The sequence below is a fragment of the Mobula birostris genome, chromosome 3, assembly GCF_030028105.1.
Source record: "Mobula birostris isolate sMobBir1 chromosome 3, sMobBir1.hap1, whole genome shotgun sequence".
In the NCBI taxonomy this organism is placed as follows: domain Eukaryota; kingdom Metazoa; phylum Chordata; class Chondrichthyes; order Myliobatiformes; family Myliobatidae; genus Mobula; species Mobula birostris.
The window spans coordinates 143,443,032-143,466,715 of NC_092372.1; positions in this window are offsets into that span (position 1 = coordinate 143,443,032).

The following is a 23,684-nucleotide window of genomic DNA, read 5'->3' on the forward strand; positions in this document are numbered from 1 at the left end:
GGGGTCTTTTCTTGAGGCTCGAGGCTGGGAACTTGGTCTTGAGGCTCGAGCTTGAAGCTCGAGGCTGGGATCATGGTCTTGAGGCTCGAGGCTGGGGTCTTTGTCTTGAGGCTTGAGCTTGAGTCTTGATTCTGGGGTTTTGGTCTTGAGGCTCAAGCTTGAGGTTTGAGGCTGGAGTCTTGGTGTTGAGGATCAAGGCTGGTGTCTTGGTGTTGAGGATCAAGGCTGGTGTCTTGGACTTGAGGCTCGAGGCTGGGGTCTTGGTCTTGAGGCTCAAGCTTGAGGCTCATGGCAGGGGTCTTGGACCTGAGGCTCGAGCTTGAGGCTCAAGGTTGTGGTCTTGGTCTTGAGGCTTGAGGCTGGGGTCTTGGTCTTGAGGCTCGATGCTGGGGTCTTGTGCTTGAGGTGCAAGCTTGAATACAGGCTGCAGTCTTGGTTTTGAGGCTCGAGGCTGGGGACTTGGTCTAGAGTCTCGAGGTTGGGGTCTTGGTCTTGAGGCTTGAGGCTGGGCTCTTGGTCTTGAGGCTTGAGCTTGGTGACAGGCTGGAGTCTTGGTCTTGCGGCTCGAGCTTGAGGCTCGAGGCTGGGGTCGGTCTGAGGCTCGAGGCTGGGGTCTTTGTCTTGTGGCTCACAGCTGGGGACTTGGTGTTCAGGCTGGAGGCTGGGATCTTGGTGTTGAGGCTCGAGGCTGGGGTCTGGGTCTAGAGGCTCGAGGCTGTGGTCTTGGACTTGAGGTTCCAGGCTGGAGACTTGGACTTGAGGAACGAGGCTGGGGAATTGGACGAGACTCGAGGCTGGCGTCTTGGTCTGGAGGAATCGAGGCTGGGGTTTGGTCTTGAGGCTCAAGCTTGAAGCTCGAGGCTGGGGACTTGATCTTGAGGCTCGAGGCTGGAGACTTGGACTTGAGGCTCAAGGCTGGGGAATTGGTCTTGAGGCTCGTGGCTGGGGTCTTGTTCTTGAGGTGCAAGCTTGAAGACAGGCTAGGGTCTTGGTCTTGAGGCTCCAGCTTGAGGTTTGAGGCTGGGGTCTTCGTGTTAAGGATCGAGGCTGTGGTCTTGGACTTGAGGCTCGAGGAAGGGGTCTTGGACTTGAGGCTCGAGGCTTGAGGCTTGAGTCTGGGGTCTTGGTCTTGAGGCTCAAGCTTGAAGTTTGAGTCTGTGGTCTTGGTGTTGAGGATCGAGGCTGGTGTCTTGCACTTGAGGCTCGAGACTGGGGTCTTGGACTTGAGGCTCGAGGTAGGGGTCTTGGACCTGAGGCTGGAAGTTGTGGTCTTGGTCTTGAGGCTCGAGCTTGAGGCTCAATGCTGGGGTCTTGTGCTTGAGGTGCGAACTTGAATACAGGCTGCGGTCATGGTTTTGAGGCTCGAGGCCAGGGACTTGGTCTAGAGGCTCGAGGTTGGGGTCTTGGTCTTGAGGATCGAGGCTGGGGTTTGTTCTTGAGGCTCAAGCTTCAAGCATGAGGCTGGGGTCTTGCTGTTGAGGATCGAGGGGTGTGGACTTCGACTTGAGGCTCGAGGCTGGGGTCTTGGTCTTGAGGTTCGAGCTTGAGGCACGAGGCTGGGGTCTTGGTCTTGAGGCTCGAGACTGGGGACTTGGTCTTGAGGCTGCAGCTTGGAGACAGGCTGGCAGTCTTGGGCTTGAGGCTCGCGCTTGAAGCTTGAGCTGGGGTCTTGGTCTTGAGGCTCGAGACTGGCATTTTGGTCTTGAGGCTCGAGCTTGGAGACAGGCTGTGGTCTTCGTCTTGAGGCTCTAGCTTGGAGACAGGCTGGAGGGTTGGTCTTGAGGCTCGAGCTTGTGGCTTGAGGCTGGGGTTTGGACTGAAGGCTCGAGGCTGGGGACTTGTACTTGAGGCTTGAGGCTGGGGAATTGGACTTGAAGCTCGAGGCTGGGGTCTTGATCGAGGATCGAGGCTGGTTTTGGTCTTGAGGCTCAAGCTTGAAGCTCGAGGCTGGGGGTCTTGGTCTTGAGGGTCGAGACTGGGGACTTGGTCTTGAGGGTTGAGCTTGGAGACAAGCTGCAGTCTTGGTCTTGAGGCTCGCGCTTGAAGCTTGAGGCTGGGGTCTTGGTCTTGAGGCTCGAGACTGGGGTTTTGGTCTAGAGGCTTGAGCTTGGATACAGTCTGGGGTCTTGGTCTTGAGGCTCTAGCTTGGAGATAGGCTGGAGGGATTGTCTTGGGGCTTGAGCTTGAGGCTTGAGGCTGGGTTCTTGGTCTTGAGGCTTGAGCTTGAGGCTCGAGGCTGTGGTTTTGGTCTTGAGGCTTGAGCTTGCGGGTTGAGGCTGGGGTATTGGTCTTGAGGCTCGAGGCTGGGGTCTTGTTCTTGAGGCTCGAACTTGAGGCTCGATGCTGGAGTCTTGGTCTTGATGCTCGAGGCTGGGATCTTGATGTGGAGGCTCGAGCTTGAGACTCGAAGCTGGGGTCTTGGTCTTGTGGCTCGAGCTTGGAGACAGGCTGGGTGCTTGTCTTGAGGCTCGAGCTTGAGCCTCGTGGCTGGGGTCCCAGCTTGGAGACAGGCTGGAGTCTTGGTCTTGAGGCTCGAGCTTGGAGATAGGTTGGGGTCTTGGTCTTGAGGCTCGAGCTTAAGGCTTGAGATTGGGATCTTGGTCTTGAGGCTCGAGGCTGGGGTCTTGATCTTGTGGCTCGCAGCTGGGGACTTGGTGTTGAGGCTCGAGGCTGGGATCTTGTTCTAGAGGCTCGAGGCTGGGGTCTGGGTCTAGAGGCTCGAGGCTGTGGTCTTGGTGTTGAGGCTCGAGTCTGGGATCTTGGACTTGATGCTCGAGTCTGGGGTTTTGGACTTGAGGCTCGAGTCTGGGGTCTTGTTCTTGAGGCTCGAGGCTGGGGTCTTGGACTTGAGGCTCAAGCTTGAAGCTCTAGGCTGGGGACTTGGTCTTGAGGCTCGAGGCTGGAGACTTGGACTTGAGGCTCGAGGCTGGGGAATTGGTCTTGTGGCTCGTGTCTGGGGTCTTGGTCTTGAGGCTTGAGCTTGAGGCTCGTGGCTGGGGTGTTGTTCTTGAGGTGCAAGCTTGAAGACAGGCTAGGGTCTTGGTCTTGAGGCTCCAGCTTGAGGTTTGAGGCTGGGGTCTTGGTGTTAAGGATCGAGGCTGTGGTCTTGGACTTGAGGCACGAGGCTGGGGTCTTGGTCTTGAGGCTCGAGCTTGATGCTCGAGGCTGGAGTCTTGTTCTTGAGGTGCGAGCTTGAAGACAGGCTGGGGTCTTGGTCTTGAGGTTCGCAGCTGGGGACTTGGTGTTGAGGCTCAAAGGTGGGATCTTGGTCTAGAGGCTCGAGGCTGTGGTCTTGGTGTTGAGGCTGGAGTCTGGGGTCTTGGACTTGAGGCTCGGGTCTGGGGTTTTGAGCTTGAGGCTCGAGGCTGTGGATTTGGTCTGGAGGCTTGAGCTTGAGGGTTGAGGCTGGGGTATTGGTCTTGAGGCTCGAGGCTGGGGTCTTGTTCTTGAGGCTCGAACTTGAGGCTTGATGCTGGGGTCTTGGTCTTGATGCTCGAGGCTGGGATCTTGATGTGGAGGCTTGCACTTGAGACTCGAAGCTGGGGTCTTGGTCTTGTGGCTCGAGCTTGGAGGACAGGTTGGGATCTTGGTCTTGTGGCTCGAGCTTGGAGACAGGCTGGTTTCTTGGTCTTGAGGCTCGAGCTTGATCCTCGTGGCTGGGGTCCCAGCTTGGAGACAGGCTGGAGTCTTGGTCTTGAGGCTCGAGCTTGGAGACAGGTTGGGGTCTTGGTCTTGAGGCTCGAGGCTGGGGTCTGGGTCTAGAGGCTCGAGGCTGGGGTCTTGGACTTGAGGTTCGAGGCTGGAGACTTGGACTTGAGGGACGAGGCTGGGGAATTGGTCTTGAGGCTCAAGCTTGAAGCTCGAGGCTGGGGACTTGATCTTGAGGCTCGAGGCTAGAGACTTTTACTTGAGGCTCAAGGCTGGAGAATTGGTCTTGAGGCTCGAGTCTGGGGTCTTGGTCTTGCGGCTCGAGCTTGAGGCTTGAGGCTGGGGTCAGTCTTGAGGCTGGAGCTTGATGATCAAGGCTGGAGTCTTGGTGTTGAGTCTCGAGGCTGGAGTCTTGATCTTGTGGCTCATGCTTGGAGACAGGCTGGAGTCTTGATCTTGAGGCTCGAGCTTGCAGACAGGTTGGAGTCTTGGTCCTGAGGCTCGAGCTTAAGGCGTGTTACTGGGATCTTGGTTTTGAGGCTTGAGGCTGGGGTCTTGGTCTTGTGGCTCGCAGCTGAGGACTTGGAGTTGAGGCTCGAGGCTGGGATCTTGGTGTTGAGGCTCGAGCTGGGGTCTTGGTCTTGAGGCTCGAGGCTGTGGTCTTGGACTTGAGGCTCGAGTCTGGGGTCTTGTTCTTGAGGCTCGAGGCTGGGGAATTTGACTTGAGACTCGAGGCTGGGGTCTTGGTCTTGAGGATCGAGGCTGGGGTTTGGTCCTGAGGCTCAAGCTTGAAGCTCGAGGCTGGGGAATTGGTCTTGAGGCTCGAGGCTGGGGTCTTGGTCTTGAGGTTCGAGCTTGAGGCTCGAGTCTGGGGTCTTGGTCATGAGACTCGAGCTTAAGTCTCGAGGCTGGGGTCTTGTTCTAGAAGTGCAAGCTTGAAGACAGGCTAGCGTCTAGGTCTTGACGCTCCAGCTGGAGGTTTGAGGCTGCGGTCTTGGTGTTAAGGATTGAGACTGTGGTCTTGCACTTGAGGCTCGAGCTTGAGGCACGAGGCTGGGGTCTTGGTCTTGAGGCTCGAGCTAGATGCTCAAGGCTGGAGTCTTGTTCTTGAGGTGCGAGCTTGAAGACAGGCTGGGGTCTTGGTCTTGAGGCTCGAGGCTGGGAACTTGGTCTTGAGGCTCGAGCTTGAGCCTTGAGGCTGTGGTCTTGTTCTTGAGTCTTGAGGCTGGGGTCTTGGACTTGAGGTTCGAGGTTGGGCTCGTGGACTTGAGGCTCGAGGCTGGGGAATTGGTCTTGAGGCTCGAGTCTGGGGTCTTGGTCCTGAGGCTCGAGCTTGAGGCTCGTGGCTGGGGTCTTATTCTTGAGGTGCAAGCTTGAAGTCAGGCTAGGGTCTTGGTCTTGAGGCTCCAGCTTGAGGCTTGAGGCTGGGGTCTTGGTGTTAAGGATCGAGGCTGTGGTCTTGGACTTGAGGCTCGGGGAAGGGGTCTTGGACTTGAGGCTCGAGCTTGAGGCCCGAGGCTGGGGTCTTGGTCTTGAGGCTCGAGCTTGATGCTCGAGGCTGGAGTCTTGTTCTTGAGGTGCGAGCTAGAAGACAGGCTGGGGTCTTGGTCTTGAGGCTCGAGCTTGAGGCTCCAGGCTGGGGTCTTTTCCTTGAGGCTCGAGGCTGGGAACTTGGTCTTGAGGCTCGAGCTTGAAGCTCGAGGCTGGGATCATGGTCTTGAGGCTCGAGGCTGGGGTCTTTGTCTTGAGGCTTGAGCTTGAGTCTTGATTCTGGGGTTTTGGTCTTGAGGCTCAAGCTTGAGGTTTGAGGCTGGAGTCTTGGTGTTGAGGATCAAGGCTGGTGTCTTGGTGTTGAGGATCAAGGCTGGTGTCTTGGACTTGAGGCTCGAGGCTGGGGTCTTGGTCTTGAGGCTCAAGCTTGAGGCTCATGGCAGGGGTCTTGGACCTGAGGCTCGAGCTTGAGGCTCAAGGTTGTGGTCTTGGTCTTGAGGCTTGAGGCTGGGCTCTTGGTCTTGAGGCTTGAGCTTGGTGACAGGCTGGAGTCTTGGTCTTGCGGCTCGAGCTTGAGGCTCGAGGCTGGGGTCGGTCTTGAGGCTCGAGATTGATGATCAAGGCTGGAGTCTTGGTGTTGAGTCTCGAGGCTGGGGTCTTGGTCTTGTGGCTCGTGCTTGGAGACAGGCTGGAGTCTTGGTCTTGAGGCTCGAGCTTAAGGCTTGAGGCTTGGGTCTTGGTCTTGTGGCACGAGGCTGGGGTCTTTGTGTTGAGGCTCGAGGCTGGGGTCTTGGTCTTGTGGCTCGTGCTTGGAGACAGGCTGGAGTCTTGATCTTGAGGCTCGAGCTTGGAGACATGCTGGGGTCTTGGTCTTGAGGCTCGAGCTTAAGGCTTGAGGCTGGGGTCTTGGTCTTGTGGCACGAGGCTGGGGTCTTTGTGTTGAGACTCGATGCTGGGGTCTTGGTCTTGAGGCTCGAGGCTGGGGTCTTGGTGTTGAGGCTCGATGCTGGGGTCTTGGTGTTGAGGCTCGAGGCTGGGGAATTGGTCTTGAGGCTCAAGCTTGAAGCTCGAGGCTGGGGACTTGATCTTGAGGCTCGAGGCTGGAGACTTGGACTTGAGGCTCGAGGCTGGGGAATTGGTCTTGAGGCTCGAGTCTGGGGTCTTGGTCTTGAGGCTCGAGCTTGAGGCTCCTGGCTGGGGTCTTATTCTTGAGGTGCAAGCTTGAAGACAGGCTAGGGTCTTGCTCTTGAGGCTTCAGCTTGAGGTTTGAGGCTGGGGTCTTGGTGTTAAGGATCGAAGCTGTGGTCTTGGACTTGAGGCTCGAGGCTGGGGTCTTGGACTTGGGGCTCGAGCTTGAGGCACGAGGTTGGGGCCTTGGTCTTGAGGCTCAAGCTAGATGCTCGAGGCTGGAGTCTTGTTCTTGAGGTGTGAGCTTGAAGACAGGCTGGGGTCTTGGTCTTGAGACTCGAACTTGAGGCTCGAGGCTGGGAACTTGGTCTTGAGGCTCGAGCTTGAGCCTTGAGGCTGTGGTCTTGTTCTTGAGGCTCGAGGCTGGGGTCCTGGACTTGAGGTTCGAGGTTGGGCTTCTGGACTTGAGGCTCGAGGCTGGAGTCTTGGACTTGAGGCTCGAGGCTGGGGTTTGGTCTTGTGGCTCAAGATTGAAGTTTGAGTCTGGGGACTTGGTCTTGAGGCTCGAGGCTGGGGAATTGGTCTTGAGGCTCGGGTCTGGGGTCTTGGTCTTGAGGCTCGAGCTTGAGGCTCGTGACTGGGGTCTTGTTCTTGAGGTGCAAGCTTGACGACAGGCTAGGGTCTTGGTCTTGAGGCTCCAGCTTGAGGTTTGAGGCTGGGGTCTTGGTGTTAAGGATCAAGGCTGTGGTCTTGGACTTGAGGCTCGAGCTTGAGGCACGAGGCTGGGATCTTGGTCTTGAGTCTCGAGCTTGATGCTTGAGGCTGGTGTCTTGTTCTTGAGGTGCGAGCTTGAAGACAGGCTGGGGTCTTTTTCTTGAGGCTCGAGCTTGAGGCTCCAGGCTGGGGACTTTTTCTTGAGGCTCAAGCTTGAGGCTCGAGGCTGAGAACTTGGTCTTGAGGCTCGAGCTTGAAGCTCGAGGCTGGGGACTTGGTCTTGAGGCTTGAGCTTGAGGCTTGAGTCTGGGGTCTTGGTCTTGAGGCTCAAGCTTGAGGTTTGAGCCTGGAGCCTTGCTTTTGAGGATCAAGGCTGGTGTCTTGGATTTGAGGCTCGAGGCTGGGGTCTTGGACTTGAGGCTCAAGCTTGAGGCTCGAGGCAGGGGTCTTGGACCTGAGGCTTGAGCTTGAGGCTCAAAGTTGTGGTCTTGGTCTTGAGACTCGAAGCTGGGTTCTTGGTCTTGTGGCTCGAACTTGGAGACAGGCTGGGATCCTGGTCTTGTGGCTTGAGCTTGGAGACAGGCTGGGTACTTGGTCTTGAGGCTCGAGCTTGAGCCTCGTGGCTGGGGTCCCAGCTTGGAGTCAGGCTGGAGTCTTGGTCTTGAGGCTCGAGCTTGGAGACAGGTTGGGGTCTTGGTCTTGAGGCTCGAGCTTAAGGCTTGAGACTGGGATCTTGGTCTTGAGGCTCGAGGCTGGTGTCTTGGTCTTGTGGCTCACAGCTGGGGACTTGGTGTTGAGGCTCGAGTCTGGGATCTTGTACTTGAGGCTCGAGTCTGGGGTCTTGGACTTGAGGCTCGAGTCTGGGGTCTTGTTCTTGAGGCTCGAGGCTGGGGTCTTGGACTTGAGGTTCGAGTCTGGAGACTTGGACTTGAGGCTCGAGGCTGGGGAATTGGACAAGAGTCGAGGCTGGCATCTTGGTCTGGAGAATCGAGGCTGGGGGATTGGTCTTGAAGCTCAAGCTTGAAGTTCGAGGCTGGGGACTTGATCTTGAGGCTTGAGGCTGGAGACTTGGACTTGAGGCTCGAGGCTGGGGAATTGGTCTTGAGGCTCGAGTCCGGGGTCTTGGTCTTGAGGCTCGAGCTTGAGCCTTGAGGCTGTGGTCTTGGACTTGCGGTTCGAGGTTGGGCTCGTGGACTTGAGGCTCGAGGCTGGGGAATTGGTCTTGAGGCTCGAGTCTGGGGTCTTGGTCCTGAGGCTCGAGCTTGAGGCTCGTGGGTGGGGTCTTATTCTTGAGGTGCAAGCTTGAAGACAGGCTAGGGTCTTGGTCTTGAGGCTCCAGCTTGAGGCTTGAGGCTGGGGTCTTGGTGTTAAGGATCGAGGCTGTGGTCTTGGACTTGAGGCTCGGGGAAGGGGTCTTGGACTTGAGGCTCGAGCTTGAGGCCCGAGGCTGGGGTCTTGGTCTTGAGGCTCGAGCTTGATGCTTGAGGCTGGAGTCTTGTTCTTGAGGTGCGAGCTAGAAGACAGGCTGGGGTCTTGGTCTTGAGGCTCGAGCTTGAGGCTCCAGGCTGGGGTCTTTTCCTTGAGGCTCGAGGCTGGGAACTTGGTCTTGAGGCTCGAGCTTGAAGCTCGAGGCTGGGATCATGGTCTTGGGGCTCGAGGCTGGGGTCTTTGTCTTGAGGCTTGAGCTTGAGTCTTGATTCTGGGGTTTTGGTCTTGAGGCTCAAGCTTGAGGTTTGAGGCTGGAGTCTTGGTGTTGAGGATCAAGGCTGGTGTCTTGGTGTTGAGGATCAAGGCTGGTGTCTTGGACTTGAGGCTCGAGGCTGGGGTCTTGGTCTTGAGGCTCAAGCTTGAGGCTCATGGCAGGGGTCTTGGACCTGAGGCTCGAGCTTGAGGCTCAAGGTTGTGGTCTTGGTCTTGAGGCTTGAGGCTGGGGTCTTGGTCTTGAGGCTCGATGCTGGGGTCTTGTGCTTGAGGTGCAAGCTTGAATACAGGCTGCGGTCTTAGTTTTGAGGCTCGAGGCTGGGGACTTGGTCTAGAGTCTCGAGGTTGGGGTCTTGGTCTTGAGGCTTGAGGCTGGGCTCTTGGTCTTGAGGCTTGAGCTTGGTGACAGGCTGGAGTCTTGGTCTTGCGGCTCGAGCTTGAGGCTCGAGGCTGGGGTCGGTCTTGAGGCTCGAGGCTGGGGTCTTTGTCTTGTGGCTCACAGCTGGGGACTTGGTGTTCAGGCTGGAGGCTGGGATCTTGGTGTTGAGGCTCGAGGCTGGGGTCTGGGTCTAGAGGCTCGAGGCTGTGGTCTTGGACTTGAGGTTCCAGGCTGGAGACTTGGACTTGAGGAACGAGGCTGGGGAATTGGACGAGACTCGAGGCTGGCGTCTTGGTCTGGAGGATCGAGGCTGGGGTTTGGTCTTGAGGCTCAAGCTTGAAGCTCGAGGCTGGGGACTTGATCTTGAGGCTCGAGGCTGGAGACTTGGACTTGAGGCTCAAGGCTGGGGAATTGGTCTTGAGGCTCGTGGCTGGGGTCTTGTTCTTGAGGTGCAAGCTTGAAGACAGGCTAGGGTCTTGGTCTTGAGGCTCCAGCTTGAGGTTTGAGGCTGGGGTCTTGGTGTTAAGGATCGAGGCTGTGGTCTTGGACTTGAGGCTCGAGGAAGGGGTCTTGGACTTGAGGCTCGAGCTTGAGGCTTGAGTCTGGGGTCTTGGTCTTGAGGCTCAAGCTTGAAGTTTGAGTCTGTGGTCTTGGTGTTGAGGATCGAGGCTGGTGTCTTGCACTTGAGGCTCGAGACTGGGGTCTTGGACTTGAGGCTCGAGGTAGGGGTCTTGGACCTGAGGCTGGAAGTTGTGGTCTTGGTCTTGAGGCTCGAGCTTGAGGCTCAATGCTGGGGTCTTGTGCTTGAGGTGCGAACTTGAATACAGGCTGCGGTCATGGTTTTGAGGCTCGAGGCCAGGGACTTGGTCTAGAGGCTCGAGGTTGGGGTCTTGGTCTTGAGGATCGAGGCTGGGGTTTGTTCTTGAGGCTCAAGCTTCAAGCATGAGGCTGGGGTCTTGCTGTTGAGGATCGAGGGTGTGGACTTCGACTTGAGGCTCGAGGCTGGGGTCTTGGTCTTGAGGTTCGAGCTTGAGGCACGAGGCTGGGGTCTTGGTCTTGAGGCTCGAGACTGGGGACTTGGTCTTGAGGCTGCAGCTTGGAGACAGGCTGCAGTCTTGGGCTTGAGGCTCGCGCTTGAAGCTTGAGCTGGGGTCTTGGTCTTGAGGCTCGAGACTGGCATTTTGGTCTTGAGGCTCGAGCTTGGAGACAGGCTGTGGTCTTCGTCTTGAGGCTCTAGCTTGGAGACAGGCTGGAGGGTTGGTCTTGAGGCTCGAGCTTGTGGCTTGAGGCTGGGGTTTTGGACTGAAGGCTCGAGGCTGGGGACTTGTACTTGAGGCTTGAGGCTGGGGAATTGGACTTGAAGCTCGAGGCTGGGGTCTTGATCGAGGATCGAGGCTGGTTTTGGTCTTGAGGCTCAAGCTTGAAGCTCGAGGCTGGGGTCTTGGTCTTGAGGGTCGAGACTGGGGACTTGGTCTTGAGGGTTGAGCTTGGAGACAAGCTGCAGTCTTGGTCTTGAGGCTCGCGCTTGAAGCTTGAGGCTGGGGTCTTGGTCTTGAGGCTCGAGACTGGGGTTTTGGTCTAGAGGCTTGAGCTTGGATACAGTCTGGGGTCTTGGTCTTGAGGCTCTAGCTTGGAGATAGGCTGGAGGGATTGTCTTGGGGCTTGAGCTTGAGGCTTGAGGCTGGGTTCTTGGTCTTGAGGCTTGAGCTTGAGGCTCGAGGCTGTGGTTTTGGTCTTGAGGCTTGAGCTTGAGGGTTGAGGCTGGGGTATTGGTCTTGAGGCTCGAGGCTGAGGTCTTGTTCTTGAAGCTCGAACTTGAGGCTCGATGCTGGAGTCTTGGTCTTGATGCTCGAGGCTGGGATCTTGATGTGGAGGCTCGAGCTTGAGACTCGAAGCTGGGGTCTTGGTCTTGTGGCTCGAGCTTGGAGACAGGCTGGGTGCTTGTCTTGAGGCTCGAGCTTGAGCCTCGTGGCTGGGGTCCCAGCTTGGAGACAGGCTGGAGTCTTGGTCTTGAGGCTCGAGCTTGGAGATAGGTTGGGGTCTTGGTCTTGAGGCTCGAGCTTAAGGCTTGAGATTGGGATCTTGGTCTTGAGGCTCGAGGCTGGGGTCTTGATCTTGTGGCTCGCAGCTGGGGACTTGGTGTTGAGGCTCGAGGCTGGGATCTTGTTCTAGAGGCTCGAGGCTGGGGTCTGGGTCTAGAGGCTCGAGGCTGTGGTCTTGGTGTTGAGGCTCGAGTCTGGGATCTTGGACTTGATGCTCGAGTCTAGGGTTTTGGACTTGAGGCTCGAGTCTGGGGTCTTGTTCTTGAGGCTCGAGGCTGGGGTCTTGGACTTGAGGTTCAAGGCTGGAGACTTGGTCTTGAGGCTCTAGGCTGGAGACTTGAACTTGAGGCTCAAGGCTGGGGAATTGGTCTTGAGGCTCGAGTCTGGGGTCTGGGTCTAGAGGCTCGAGGCTGTGGTCTTGGTGTTGAGGCTCGAGTCTGGGGTCTTGGACTTGAGGCTCGAGTCTGGGGTCTTGTTCTTGAGGCTCGAGGCTGGGGTCTTGGACTTGAGGTTCGAGGCTGGAGACTTGGACTTGAGGCTCGAAGCTGGGAAATTTGACTTGAGACTCGAGGCTGGCGTTTTGGTCTTGAGGATCGAGGCTGGGGTTTGGTCTGGAGGCTCAAGCTTGAAGCTCGAGGCTGGGGACTTGGTCTTGAGGCTCAAGGCTGGAGATTTGGACTTGAGGCTCGAGGCTGGGGAATTGGTCTTGAGGCTCGAGTCTGGGGTCTTGGTCTTGAGGCTTGAGCTTGAGGCTCGTGGCTGGGGTCTTGTTCTTGAGGTGCAAGCTTGAAGACAGGCTAGGGTCTTTGTCTTGAGGCTCCAGCTTGAGGTTTGAGGCTGGGGTCTTGGTGTTAAGGATTGAGGCTGTGGTCTTGGACTTGAGGCTCGAGGAAGGGGTCTTGGACTTGAGGCTCGAGCTTGAGGCACGAGACTGGGGTCTTGGTCTTGAGGCTCGAGCTTGATGCTCGAGGCTGGAGTCTTGTTCTTGAGGTGCGAGCTTGAAGACAGGCTGGGGTCTTGGTCTTGAGGCTCGAGCTTGAGGCTCCAGGCCTGGGTCTTTTTCTTGAGGCTCGAGGCTGGGAACTTGGTCTTGAGGCTCGAGCTTGAAGCTCGAGGCTGGGGTTATGGTCTTGAGGATCGAGGCTGGGGTCTTGTTCTTGAGGCTTGAACTTGAGGCTTGATGCTGGGGTCTTGGTCTTGATGCTCGAGGCTGGGATCTTGATGTGGAGGCTCGAGCTTGAGACTCGAAGCTGGGGTCTTGGTCTTGTGGCTCGAGCTTGGAGACAGGCTGGTTTCTTGGTCTTGAGGCTCGAGCTTGATCCTCGTGGCTGGGGTCCCAGCTTGGAGACAGGCTGGAGTCTTGGTCTTGAGGCTCGAGCTTGGAGACAGGTTGGGGTCTTGGTCTTGAGGCTCGAGGCTGGGGTCTGGGTCTAGAGGCTCGAGGCTGGGGTCTTGGACTTGAGGTTCGAGGCTGGAGACTTGGACTTGAGGAACGAGGCTGGGGAATTGGTCTTGAGGCTCAAGCTTGAAGCTCGAGGCTGGGGACTTGATCTTGAGGCTCGAGGCTAGAGACTTTTACTTGAGGCTCAAGGCTGGAGAATTGGTCTTGAGGCTCGAGTCTGGGGTCTTGGTCTTGAGGCTTGAGCTTGAGGCTCGTGGCTGGGGTCTTGTTCTTGAGGTGCAAGCTTGAAGACAGGCTAGGGTCTTGGTCTTGAGGCTCCAGCTTGAGGTTTGAGGCTGGGGGCTTGGTGTTAAGGATCGAGGCTGTGGTCTTGGACTTGAGGCTCGAGCTTGAGGCACGAGGCTGGGGTCTTGGTCTTGAGGCTCGAGCTTGATGCTCGAGGCTGGAGTCTTGTTCTTGAGCTGCGAGCTTGAAGACAGGCTGGGGTCTTGGTCTTGAGGTTCGCAGCTGGGGACTTGGTGTTGAGGCTCGAGGGTGGGATCTTGGTCTAGAGGCTCGAGGCTGGGGTCTGGGTCTAGAGGCTTGAGGCTGTGGTCTTCGTGTTGAGGCTCGAGTCTGGGGTCTTGCACTTGAGGCTCGAGTCTGGGGTCTTGTTCTTGAGGCTCGAGGCTGGGGTCTTGGACTTGAGGTTCAAGGCTGGAGACTTGGACTTGAGGCTTGAGGCTAGGGAATTGGTCTTGAGGCTCGAGTCTGGGGTCTTGGTCCTGAGGCTCGAGCTTGAGGCTCGTGGCTGGGGTCTTGTTCTTGAGGTGCAAGCTTGAAGACAGGCTAGGGTCTTGGTCTTGAGGCTCCAGCTTGAGGTTTGAGGCTGGGGTCTTGGTGTTAAGGATTGAGGCTGTGGTCTTGGACTTGAGGCTCGAGGAAGGGGTCTTGGACTTGAGGTTCGAGCTTGAGGCACGAGGCTGGGGTCTTGGTCTTGAGGCTCCAGGCTGAAGTCTTGTTCTTGAGGTGCGAGCTAGAAGACAGGCTGGGGTCTTGGTCTTGAGGCTCGAGCTTGAGGCTCCAGGCTGGGGTCTTTTTCTTGAGGTTGGAGGCTGGGAACTTGGTCTTGAGGCTCGAGGCTGGGATCATGGTCTTGAGGCTCGAGGCTGGGGTCTTTGTCTTGAGGCTTGAGCTTGAGTCTTGAGTCTGGGGTTTTGGTCTTGAGGCTCAAGCTTGAGGTTGAGGCTGGAGTCTTGGTGTTGAGGATCAAGGCTGGTGTCTTGGACTTGAGGCTCGAGGCTGGGGTCTTGGTCTTGAGGCTCAAGCTTGAGGCTCGTGGCAGGGGTCTTGGACCTGAGGCTCGAGCTTGAGGCTCAAGGTTGTGGTCTTGGTCTTGAGGCTCGAGGCTGGGGTCTTGGTCTTGAGGCTCGATGCTGGGGTCTTGTGCTTGAGGTGCAAGCTTGAATACAGGCTGCGGTCTTGGTTTTGAGGCTCGAGGCTGGGGACTTGGTCTAGAGGCTCGAGGTTGGGGTCTTGGTCTTGAGGCTTGAGGCTTGAGGCTGGGCTCTTGGTCTTGAGGCTTGAGCTTGGAGACAGGCTGGAGTCTTGGTCTTGCGGCTCGAGCTTGAGGCTTGAGGCTGGGGTCAGTCTTGAGGCTGGAGCTTGATGATCAAGGCTGGAGTCTTGGTGTTGAGTCTCGAGGCTGGAGTCTTGATCTTGTGGCTCGTGCTTGGAGACAGGCTGGAGTCTTGATCTTGAGGCTCGAGCTTGCAGACAGGTTGGAGTCTTGGTCTTGAGGCTCGAGCTTAAGGCTTGTTACTGGGATCTTGGTTTTGAGGCTTGAGGCTGGGGTCTTGGTCTTGTGGCTCGCAGCTGAGGACTTGGAGTTGAGGCTCGAGGCTGGGATCTTGGTGTTGAGGCTCGAGGCTGGGGTCTTGGTCTTGAGGCTCGAGGCTGTGGTCTTGGACTTGAGGCTCGAGTCTGGGGTCTTGTTCTTGAGGCTCGAGGCTGGGGAATTTGACTTGAGACTCGAGGCTGGGGTCTTGGTCTTGAGGATCGAGGCTGGGGTTTGGTCCTGAGGCTCAAGCTTGAAGCTCGAGGCTGGGGAATTGGTCTTGAGGCTCGAGGCTGGGGTCTTGGTCTTGAGGTTCGAGCTTGAGGCTCGAGTCTGGGGTCTTGGTCATGAGACTCGAGCTTGAGTCTCGAGGCTGGGGTCTTGTTCTAGAAGTGCAAGCTTGAAGACAGGCTAGCGTCTAGGTCTTGACGCTCCAGCTGGAGGTTTGAGGCTGCGGTCTTGGTGTTAAGGATTGAGACTGTGGTCTTGCACTTGAGGCTCGAGCTTGAGGCACGAGGCTGGGGTCTTGGTCTTGAGGCTTGAGCTTGGAGACAGGCTGGAGTCTTGGTCTTGCGGCTCGAGCTTGAGGCTTGAGGCTGGGGTCAGTCTTGAGGCTGGAGCTTGATGATCAAGGCTGGAGTCTTGGTGTTGAGTCTCGAGGCTGGAGTCTTGATCTTGTGGCTCGTGCTTGGAGACAGGCTGGAGTCTTGATCTTGAGGCTCGAGCTTGCAGACAGGTTGGAGTCTTGGTCTTGAGGCTCGAGCTTAAGGCTTGTTACTGGGATCTTGGTTTTGAGGCTTGAGGCTGGGGTCTTGGTCTTGTGGCTCGCAGCTGAGGACTTGGAGTTGAGGCTCGAGGCTGGGATCTTGGTGTTGAGGCTCGAGGCTGGGGTCTTGGTCTTGAGGCTCGAGGCTGTGGTCTTGGACTTGAGGCTCGAGTCTGGGGTCTTGTTCTTGAGGCTCGAGGCTGGGGAATTTGACTTGAGACTCGAGGCTGGGGTCTTGGTCTTGAGGATCGAGGCTGGGGTTTGGTCCTGAGGCTCAAGCTTGAAGCTCGAGGCTGGGGAATTGGTCTTGAGGCTCGAGGCTGGGGTCTTGGTCTTGAGGTTCGAGCTTGAGGCTCGAGTCTGGGGTCTTGGTCATGAGACTCGAGCTTGAGTCTCGAGGCTGGGGTCTTGTTCTAGAAGTGCAAGCTTGAAGACAGGCTAGCGTCTAGGTCTTGACGCTCCAGCTGGAGGTTTGAGGCTGCGGTCTTGGTGTTAAGGATTGAGACTGTGGTCTTGCACTTGAGGCTCGAGCTTGAGGCACGAGGCTGGGGTCTTGGTCTTGAGGCTCGAGCTAGATGCTCAAGGCTGGAGTCTTGTTCTTGAGGTGCGAGCTTGAAGACAGGCTGGGGTCTTGGTCTTGAGGCTCGAGGCTGGGAACTTGGTCTTGAGGCTCGAGCTTGAGCCTTGAGGCTGTGGTCTTGTTCTTGAGTCTTGAGGCTGGGGTCTTGGACTTGAGGTTCGAGGTTGGGCTCGTGGACTTGAGGCTCGAGGCTGGGGAATTGGTCTTGAGGCTCGAGTCTGGGGTCTTGGTCCTGAGGCTCGAGCTTGAGGCTCGTGGCTGGGGTCTTATTCTTGAGGTGCAAGCTTGAAGTCAGGCTAGGGTCTTGGTCTTGAGGCTCCAGCTTGAGGCTTGAGGCTGGGGTCTTGGTGTTAAGGATCGAGGCTGTGGTCTTGGACTTGAGGCTCGGGGAAGGGGTCTTGGACTTGAGGCTCGAGCTTGAGGCCCGAGGCTGGGGTCTTGGTCTTGAGGCTCGAGCTTGATGCTCGAGGCTGGAGTCTTGTTCTTGAGGTGCGAGCTAGAAGACAGGCTGGGGTCTTGGTCTTGAGGCTCGAGCTTGAGGCTCCAGACTGGGGTCTTTTCCTTGAGGCTCGAGGCTGGGAACTTGGTCTTGAGGCTCGAGCTTGAAGCTCGAGGCTGGGATCATGGTCTTGAGGCTCGAGGCTGGGGTCTTTGTCTTGAGGCTTGAGCTTGAGTCTTGATTCTGGGGTTTTGGTCTTGAGGCTCAAGCTTGAGGTTTGAGGCTGGAGTCTTGGTGTTGAGGATCAAGGCTGGTGTCTTGGTGTTGAGGATCAAGGCTGGTGTCTTGGACTTGAGGCTCGAGGCTGGGGTCTTGGTCTTGAGGCTCAAGCTTGAGGCTCATGGCAGGGGTCTTGGACCTGAGGCTCGAGCTTGAGGCTCAAGGTTGTGGTCTTGGTCTTGAGGCTTGAGGCTGGGGTCTTGGTCTTGAGGCTCGATGCTGGGGTCTTGTGCTTGAGGTGCAAGCTTGAATACAGGCTGCGGTCTTGGTTTTGAGGCTCGAGGCTGGGGACTTGGTCTAGAGTCTCGAGGTTGGGGTCTTGGTCTTGAGGCTTGAGGCTGGGCTCTTGGTCTTGAGGCTTGAGCTTGGTGACAGGCTGGAGTCTTGGTCTTGCAGCTCGAGCTTGAGGCTCGAGGCTGGGGTCGGTCTTGAGGCTCGAGATTGATGATCAAGGCTGGAGTCTTGGTGTTGAGTCTCGAGGCTGGGGTCTTGGTCTTGTGGCTCGTGCTTGGAGACAGGCTGGAGTCTTGGTCTTGAGGCGCGAGCTTAAGGCTTGAGGCTTGGGTCTTGGTCTTGTGGCACGAGGCTGGGGTCTTTGTGTTGAGGCTCGAGGCTGGGGTCTTGGTCTTGTGGCTCGTGCTTGGAGACAGGCTGGAGTCTTGATCTTGAGGCTCGAGCTTGGAGACATGCTGGGGTCTTGGTCTTGAGGCTCGAGCTTAAGGCTTGAGGCTGGGGTCTTGGTCTTGTGGCACGAGGCTGGGGTCTTTGTGTTGAGACTCGATGCTGGGGTCTTGGTCTTGAGGATCGAGGCTGGGGTCTTGGTCTTGAGGCTCGATGCTGGGGTCTTGGTGTTGAGGCTCGAGGCTGGGGAATTGGTCTTGAGGCTCAAGCTTGAAGCTCGAGGCTGGGGACTTGATCTTGAGGCTCGAGGCTGGAGACTTGGACTTGAGGCTCGAGGCTGGGGAATTGGTCTTGAGGCTCGAGTCTGGGGTCTTGGTCTTGAGGCTCGAGCTTGAGGCTCCTGGCTGGGGTCTTATTCTTGAGGTGCAAGCTTGAAGACAGGCTAGGGTCTTGCTCTTGAGGCTTCAGCTTGAGGTTTGAGGCTGGGGTCTTGGTGTTAAGGATCGAAGCTGTGGTCTTGGACTTGAGGCTCGAGGCTGGGGTCTTGGACTTGGGGCTCGAGCTTGAGGCACGAGGTTGGGGCCTTGGTCTTGAGGCTCAAGCTAGATGCTCGAGGCTGGAGTCTTGTTCTTGAGGTGTGAGCTTGAAGACAGGCTGGGGTCTTGGTCTTGAGACTCGAACTTGAGGCTCGAGGCTGGGAACTTGGTCTTGAGGCTCGAGCTTGAGCCTTGAGGCTGTGGTCTTGTTCTTGAGGCTCGAGGCTGGGGTCTTGGACTTGAGGTTCGAGGTTGGGCTTCTGGACTTGAGGCTCGAGGCTGGAGTCTTGGACTTGAGGCTCGAGGCTGGGGTTTGGTCTTGTGGCTCAAGGTTGAAGTTTGAGTCTGGGGACTTGGTCTTGAGGCTCGAGGCTGGGGAATTGGTCTTGAGGCTCGGGTCTGGGGTCTTGGTCTTGAGGCTCGAGCTTGAGGCTCGTGACTGGGGTCTTGTTCTTGAGGTGCAAGCTTGACGACAGGCTAGGGTCTTGTTCTTGAGGCTCCAGCTTGAGGTTTGAGGCTGGGGTCTTGGTGTTAAGGATCGAGGCTGTGGTCTTGGACTTGAGGCTCGAGCTTGAGGCACGAGGCTGGGATCTTGGTCTTGAGTCTCGAGCTTGATGCTTGAGGCTGGTGTCTTGTTCTTGAGGTGCGAGCTTGAAGACAGGCTGGGGTCTTTTTCTTGAGGCTCGAGCTTGAGGCTCCAGGCTGGGGACTTTTTCTTGAGGCTCAAGCTTGAGGCTCGAGGCTGAGAACTTGGTCTTGAGGCTGGAGCTTGAAGCTCGAGGCTGGGGTCATGGACTTGAGGCTCGAGGCTGGGGACTTGGTCTTGAGGCTTGAGCTTGAGGCTTGAGTCTGGGGTCTTGGTCTTGAGGCTCAAGCTTGAGGTTTGAGCCTGGAGCCTTGCTTTTGAGGATCAAGGCTGGTGTCTTGGATTTGAGGCTCGAGGCTGGGGTCTTGGACTTGAGGCTCAAACTTGAGGCTCGAGGCAGGGGTCTTGGACCTGAGGCTTGAGCTTGAGGCTCAAAGTTGTGGTCTTGGTCTTGAGACTCGAAGCTGGGTTCTTGGTCTTGTGGCTCGAACTTGGAGACAGGCTGGGATCCTGGTCTTGTGGCTTGAGCTTGGAGACAGGCTGGGTACTTGGTCTTGAGGCTCGAGCTTGAGCCTCGTGGCTGGGGTCCCAGCTTGGAGTCAGGCTGGAGTCTTGGTCTTGAGGCTCGAGCTTGGAGACAGGTTGGGGTCTTGGTCTTGAGGCTCGAGCTTAAGGCTTGAGACTGGGATCTTGGTCTTGAGGCTCGAGGCTGGTGTCTTGGTCTTGTGGCTCACAGCTGGGGACTTGGTGTTGAGGCTCGAGTCTGGGATCTTGTACTTGAGGCTCGAGTCTGGGGTCTTGGACTTGAGGCTCGAGTCTGGGGTCTTGTTCTTGAGGCTCGAGGCTGGGGTCTTGGACTTGAGGTTCGAGTCTGGAGACTTGGACTTGAGGCTCGAGGCTGGGGAATTGGAGGAGAGTCGAGGCTGTCATCTTGGTCTGGAGAATCGAGGCTGGGGGATTGGTCTTGAAGCTCAAGCTTGAAGTTCGAGGCTGGGGACTTGATCTTGAGGCTTGAGGCTGGAGACTTGGACTTGAGGCTCGAGGCTGGGGAATTGGTCTTGAGGCTCGAGTCCGGGGTCTTGGTCTTGAGGCTCGAGCTTGAGCCTTGAGGCTGTGGTCTTGGACTTGAGGTTCGAGGTTGGGCTCGTGGACTTGAGGCTCGAGGCTGGGGAATTGGTCTTGAGGCTCGAGTCTGGGGTCTTGGTCCTGAGGCTCGAGCTTGAGGCTCGTGGCTGGGGTCTTATTCTTGAGGTGCAAGCTTGAAGACAGGCTAGGGTCTTGGTCTTGAGGCTCCAGCTTGAGGCTTGAGGCTGGGGTCTTGGTGTTAAGGATCGAGGCTGTGGTCTTGGACTTGAGGCTCGGGGAAGGGGTCTTGGACTTGAGGCTCGAGCTTGAGGCCCGAGGCTGGGGTCTTGGTCTTGAGGCTCGAGCTTGATGCTTGAGGCTGGAGTCTTGTTCTTGAGGTGCGAGCTAGAAGACAGGCTGGGGTCTTGGTCTTGAGGCTCGAGCTTGAGGCTCCAGGCTGGGGTCTTTTCCTTGAGGCTCGAGGCTGGGAACTTGGTCTTGAGGCTCGAGGCTGGGGTCTTTGTCTTGAGGCTTGAGCTTGAGTCTTGATTCTGGGGTTTTGGTCTTGAGGCTCAAGCTTGAGGTTTGAGGCTGGAGTCTTGGTGTTGAGGATCAAGGCTGGTGTCTTGGTGTTGAGGATCAAGGCTGGTGTCTTGGACTTGAGGCTCGAGGCTGGGGTCTTGGTCTTGAGGCTCAAGCTTGAGGCTCATGGCAGGGGTCTTGGACCTGAGGCTCGAGCTTGAGGCTCAAGGTTGTGGTCTTGGTCTTGAGGCTTGAGGCTGGGGTCTTGGTCTTGAGGCTCGATGCTGGGGTCTTGTGCTTGAGGTGCAAGCTTGAATATAGGCTGCGGTCTTGGTTTTGAGGCTCGAGGCTGGGGACTTGGTCTAGAGTCTCGAGGTTGGGGTCTTGGTCTTGAGGCTTGAGGCTGGGCTCTTGGTCTTGAGGCTTGAGCTTGGTGACAGGCTGGAGTCTTGGTCTTGCGGCTCGAGCTTGAGGCTCGAGGCAGGGGTCGGTCTTGAGGCTCGAGGCTGGGGTCTTTGTCTTGTGGCTCACAGCTGGGGACTTGGTGTTCAGGCTGGAGGCTGGGATCTTGGTGTTGAGGCTCGAGGCTGGGGTCTGGGTCTAGAGGCTCGAGGCTGTGGTCTTGGACTTGAGGTTCCAGGCTGGAGACTTGGACTTGAGGAACGAGGCTGGGGAATTGGACGAGACTCGAGGCTGGCGTCTTGGTCTGGAGGATCGAGGCTGGGGTTTGGTCTTGAGGCTCAAGCTTGAAGCTCGAGGCTGGGGACTTGATCTTGAGGCTCGAGGCTGGAGACTTGGACTTGAGGCTCAAGGCTGGGGAATTGGTCTTGAGGCTCGTGGCTGGGGTCTTGTTCTTGAGGTGCAAGCTTGAAGACAGGCTAGGGTCTTGGTCTTGAGGCTCCAGCTTGAGGTTTGAGGCTGGGGTCTTGGTGTTAAGGATCGAGGCTGTGGTCTTGGACTTGAGGCTCGAGGAAGGGGTCTTGGACTTGAGGCTCGAGCTTGAGGCTTGAGTCTGGGGTCTTGGTCTTGAGGCTCAAGCTTGAAGTTTGAGTCTGTGGTCTTGGTGTTGAGGATCGAGGCTGGTGTCTTGCACTTGAGGCTCGAGACTGGGGTCTTGGACTTGAGGCTCGAGGTAGGGGTCTTGGACCTGAGGCTGGAAGTTGTGGTCTTGGTCTTGAGGCTCGAGCTTGAGGCTCAATGCTGGGGTCTTGTGCTTGAGGTGCGAACTTGAATACAGGCTGCGGTCATGGTTTTGAGGCTCGAGGCCAGGGACTTGGTCTAGAGGCTCGAGGTTGGGGTCTTGGTCTTGAGGATAGAGGCTGGGGTTTGTTCTTGAGGCTCAAGCTTCAAGCATGAGGCTGGGGTCTTGCTGTTGAGGATCGAGGGTGTGGACTTCGACTTGAGGCTCGAGGCTGGGGTCTTGGTCTTGAGGTTCGAGCTTGAGGCACGAGGCTGGGGTCTTGGTCTTGAGGCTCGAGACTGGGGTTTTGGTCTAGAGGCTTGAGCTTGGATACAGTCTGGGGTCTTGGTCTTGAGGCTCTAGCTTGGAGATAGGCTGGAGGGATTGTCTTGGGGCTTGAGCTTGAGGCTTGAGGCTGGGTTCTTGGTCTTGAGGCTTGAGCTTGAGGCTCGAGGCTGTGGTTTTGGTCTTGAGGCTTGAGCTTGAGGGTTGAGGCTGGGGTATTGGTCTTGAGGCTCGAGGCTGGGGTCTTGTTCTTGAGGCTCGAACTTGAGGCTCGATGCTGGAGTCTTGGTCTTGATGCTCGAGGCTGGGATCTTGATGTGGAGGCTCGAGCTTGAGACTCGAAGCTGGGGTCTTGGTCTTGTGGCTCGAGCTTGGAGACAGGCTGGGTGCTTGTCTTGAGGCTCGAGCTTGAGCCTCGTGGCTGGGGTCCCAGCTTGGAGACAGGCTGGAGTCTTGGTCTTGAGGCTCGAGCTTGGAGATAGGTTGGGGTCTTGGTCTTGAGGCTCGAGCTTAAGGCTTGAGATTGGGATCTTGGTCTTGAGGCTCGAGGCTGGGGTCTTGATCTTGTGGCTCGCAGCTGGGGACTTGGTGTTGAGGCTCGAGGCTGGGATCTTGTTCTAGAGGCTCGAGGCTGGGGTCTGGGTCTAGAGGCTCGAGGCTGTGGTCTTGGTGTTGAGGCTCGAGTCTGGGATCTTGGACTTGATGCTCGAGTCTGGGGTTTTGGACTTGAGGCTCGAGTCTGGGGTCTTGTTCTTGAGGCTCGAGGCTGGGGTCTTGGACTTGAGGCTCAAGCTTGAAGCTCTAGGCTGGGGACTTGGTCTTGAGGCTCGAGGCTGGAGACTTGGACTTGAGGCTCGAGGCTGGGGAATTGGTCTTGTGGCTCGTGTCTGGGGTCTTGGTCTTGAGGCTTGAGCTTGAGGCTCGTGGCTGGGGTGTTGTTCTTGAGGTGCAAGCTTGAAGACAGGCTAGGGTCTTGGTCTTGAGGCTCCAGCTTGAGGTTTGAGGCTGGGGTCTTGGTGTTAAGGATCGAGGCTGTGGTCTTGGACTTGAGGCACGAGGCTGGGGTCTTGGTCTTGAGGCTCGAGCTTGATGCTCGAGGCTGGAGTCTTGTTCTTGAGGTGCGAGCTTGAAGACAGGCTGGGGTCTTGGTCTTGAGGTTCGCAGCTGGGGACTTGGTGTTGAGGCTCAAAGGTGGGATCTTGGTCTAGAGGCTCGAGGCTGTGGTCTTGGTGTTGAGGCTGGAGTCTGGGGTCTTGGACTTGAGGCTCGGGTCTGGGGTTTTGAGCTTGAGGCTCGAGGCTGTGGATTTGGTCTGGAGGCTTGAGCTTGAGGGTTGAGGCTGGGGTATTGGTCTTGAGGCTCGAGGCTGGGGTCTTGTTCTTGAGGCTCGAACTTGAGGCTTGATGCTGGGGTCTTGGTCTTGATGCTCAAGGCTGGGATCTTGATGTGGAGGCTTGCACTTGAGACTCGAAGCTGGGGTCTTGGTCTTGTTGCTCGAGCTTGGAGACAGGTTGGGATCTTGGTCTTGTGGCTCGAGCTTGGAGACAGGCTGGTTTCTTGGTCTTGAGGCTCGAGCTTGATCCTCGTGGCTGGGGTCCCAGCTTGGAGACAGGCTGGAGTCTTGGTCTTGAGGCTCGAGCATGGAGACAGGTTGGGGTCTTGGTCTTGAGGCTCGAGGCTGGGGTCTGGGTCTAGAGGCTCGAGGCTGGGGTCTTGGACTTGAGGTTCGAGGCTGGAGACTTGGACTTGAGGAACGAGGCTGGGGAATTGGTCTTGAGGCTCAAGCTTGAAGCTCGAGGCTGGGGACTTGATCTTGAGGCTCGAGGCTAGAGACTTTTACTTGAGGCTCAAGGCTGGAGAATTGGTCTTGAGGCTCGAGTCTGGGGTCTTGGTCTTGAGGCTTGAGCTTGAGGCTCGTGGCTGGGGTCTTGTTCTTGAGGTGCAAGCTTGAAGACAGGCTAGGGTCTTGGTCTTGAGGCTCCAGCTTGAGGTTTGAGGCTGGGGGCTTGGTGTTAAGGACCGAGGCTGTGGTCTTGGACTTGAGGCTCGAGGAAGGGGTCTTGGACTTGAGGCTCGAGCTTGAGGCACGAGGCTGGGGTCTTGGTCTTGAGGCTCGAGCTTGATGCTTGAGGCTGGAGTCTTGTTCTTGAGCTGCGAGCTTGAAGACAGGCTGGGGTCTTGGTCTTGAGGTTCGCAGCTGGGGACTTGGTGTTGAGGCTCGAGGGTGGGATCTTGGTCTAGAGGCTCGAGGCTGGGGTCTGGGTCTAGAGGCTTGAGGCTGTGGTCTTCGTGTTGAGGCTCGAGTCTGGGGTCTTGCACTTGAGGCTCGAGTCTGGGGTCTTGTTCTTGAGGCTCGAGGCTGGGGTCTTGGACTTGAGGTTCAAGGCTGGAGACTTGGACTTGAGGCTTGAGGCTAGGGAATTGGTCTTGAGGCTCGAGTCTGGGGTCTTGGTCCTGAGGCTCGAGCTTGCGGCTCGTGGCTGGGGTCTTGTTCTTGAGGTGCA